The sequence below is a fragment of the Podarcis melisellensis genome (assembly GCF_964234715.1).
Source record: "Podarcis melisellensis genome assembly, chromosome: 9".
NCBI classification, from domain to species: domain Eukaryota; kingdom Metazoa; phylum Chordata; class Lepidosauria; order Squamata; family Lacertidae; genus Podarcis; species Podarcis melisellensis.
Genome location: NC_138541.1, coordinates 52,674,298 through 52,677,569, shown reverse-complemented (window position 1 = coordinate 52,677,569; position 3,272 = coordinate 52,674,298).

Genomic DNA, 3,272 nt, shown 5'->3' with positions numbered 1-3,272 from the left:
GCCCTTGAGGGACACGCCGCGCTTTTCTCCTCCGGAGGCACTTGGGACGCGACGCCTTTGAGAGCTGCTGGCACGTTTGGCAGCGAAGGAGGCAGGCAGAGGGCGAGAGGGCAACCCCAGGCTCGGGCTTCTTTTCCTGTCGCCGCCTCGCTCGCCCTCCTGGGCCAGAGGCAGAAGAGGAAGCCGGCAAGAGCCGGCGTTGAGTCAAAGCCACAGTGGGGCACGGTGGGGCTCTTGGGGTTTTGATCATGTGTATCTTAGGAACCACAAAGCGGCTTACAAACGACATACCCGCCAACATCTCGCTGATGAAAATAGGGACGTCCCATTCCATAATGATTATTTTACTATTTATATCCCACACATCTTACTAGGTTGTCCCAGCCACTCTGGGCAGCTTCCAACGTATATTGAAAATAATAATAAAACATTAAACATTAAAAAAACCCTTTCCTATACAGGATTGCCTTCAGGTAGGGGGTCGGATAATTTCATACCCTCCAACATTTCTCCAATGAAAATAGAGACATCCTGCCCCACACTCCAATATTTCTCCAGTGAAATTAGGGACGTCCTAAGGAAAAGCAGGACATTCTGGGATCAAATCAGAAATCAGGATGGCTTCTCTAATTCAGGGACGTACCTGGAAAATAGGGACACTTGGAGGGTCTGAAATGATGAGTAACAGTAAGATAATGAAACATAACGGAACCTCACAAAAACATACCCCATAACATTTCTCCAGTGAAAATAGGGACATCCTATTCAACAAGAACAACAGTATTATTTATACCCTGCCCCTAAGACTGGGTTGCCCTAGACACTCTGGGCGGTTTTCAACATATATAAAAACATAATCAGACAGTAAACATTTAAACGCTTCCCTATACAGGGCTGCCTTCAGTCAGATGGCTTGGTGGTTGGGTAACTCCATACCCTCCAACATTTTTCCGTTTCTTTCTCTCTCTGTCTTGAGAGGCAACGGAGTATGCCTCTGGGGCTGAAGTCAAAGTGCTGGAGAATCACAGGGGCTGCTGTGGCTGCAATGACTGGTAACTCATCACTGCTGCCTCCAACTTTGCCGAGTTAGCAGCACTGAAGTGACCTCTCTGGGCACAAGCCTGGGTGGTGTGTATGTATGGAGCTATTGGGCTCCCCAGACAACAAGACCCCTCTAAGCCTCGCTGGTGTGGTGCAAAGGAAAGCAGAGCAACATGTTTAGCACCAGGGGGGCTGCAGGAGTTGCTGGGAGGAGGCATACAAGGTGCCATCCAACTGTCTTAGGGACTCCGCTCTGGATTTGTGTAGGATTTACTCCTTAGCCTTTTCTTCTCCATAAGATGTCCTGCAAGGCATTGAGCATAAAAGTCAATAAAAGCTGGTTATTAGCAATCTCCTTTCTACACACTGGAAGAAATCTACTTTGGATATTTCCCACTATTTCCACCAGGTGTTGCTGGCACTACAAAAATAACTCTAGATCCAGAAAAGGAACAAGTCTTGTCAGAAATTCACAGTACAGTATAGTGGACTCTGCCGGCATTCTGCCTTTGAAAGGAAGAAAGTGGGGGTTATATGTTGGCCTTCCAAGTCAGGGTTAACACTTCACTATTATACTCAGTATGAGCAACCCCAAATCACAAAGCTTTTCAGAGAGCTTTGCCGTATAACAAATTCTATAATTTAGTGCAGTGGTCTTCAGACTGTGTTTCATGGCCCTCTGAGGTTTCTTGGGAAATTAGTTAAGGTTGCCTGATCTGTAATGGTGGATAATCACTCCTGAAAGAGAGTTTGCCCGCCATTGCATGGGTGTTCGGTGTGGGTACAGTCTTCCTCACTGCATAATGGCTGTGCCCTAGAGACTGGACCAGCACTCAGTGTGAACCGACTTGCACCCTAGAACTGATGTCAGAAGTATTTTGCAGCCCACAGGAGCTCCTCCTGAGACACATCATGAAAAGTGTTCCCTTACGCATAACTGTTGAAAGTCACTCGGTATACGATGGCTATTCTGACAAATCTCACAAGAATGAAAAACAGATTGTAGTGTTTATATGCCTCTCTTTGAGAGCCAGGAGATATATTCTCTTTCAAGCCCAAGAATCCTTTCCGAATTTTCTTTGAACTAAACCCTGTGGATATGCTGTATTATGAGTAATCCCTATATCTTTCTGAAAATATACACTCTGTGTTAGCTTGTGCGTAACCAAATTATTCTGAAAAGGCTTCTATATATAAGCTTATTTGCATTTATGCAAAATTCTGATGGCTGTTTGGCTAAATGAAGGTAAGATAAAAGGAAAATACTAGGAACAGCCAATTAACAATCTTAACACTCAAGTTCCATTTTTTAAAAAGTAAGCGTGCCTGTTGAAAGCCAACCATGCAATGATTTTAATAGTGTCATTTGTTACAGTCTTATATCCAATTTAGCAAGTGAGATCTGCGCTTGAAAACAGCTTCTACAAGTGCAGCCCATATGAATTTACATTTGGATGAACATATGCATAGCAATGCCCACCAGCTCCTTGTTGAACTGCTGGATGTGTTTTGAGGTGCATATAATTAGAGCTAGATTGGGACTTTAATTCTTTCCATGACATTTGAGAACTCAGCAAAAAGCATGATTGTGAAAAGCAGAGAAATAAAATGGAACCCTTACACGGTCTGGATGTCAATATTCTATTTATTATTTCTAATTTTTAAATCAGTACTTATTTCAACATTATTTCCCCCTCTTTTTAGATGGATTTTCCCCTAGGCAAAATCCATCATTATAGTATCAACCTGTGTTAGCAAGGTTGGTCTCAGTAATGTTTTCTTATCAGCTAGCAAGCAGTGACTAAAATGGGCCTTTTTAAAGACAGCCATTTAGGTGCAATTTGCCAGCTAGCATTTTTAAGAAAAATAAAAACATTGTATCCAATGTACTAGTTATGATTATTTAAACAATGAAAAGGATTCAGTTTCCTGGTGGTGAAGGAAAGAAATGGAGCTTCATGTTTGTAGATGTAGAAAATGAGTAAACCTTTTTAACAACAACAAAACTAGATGAGTTTTCCTGCAGGTTTCAATGCTGGTATATGTGATTTCTTTTAGGTGGGTGGATCTGCATTTCCTCACATTACAAATGCCTATCTTAGAACTTCTCTCCTCAAACTTTTTTCTTCCCAATCTAGACCTTGAATGGAAGGAGGAGATAGGGGTGAAAGGATACTTGAGCAAAGCTCTGTAACACTAGGAGTTTTTCCTCCTTGGCTTTTAAAGTGTTC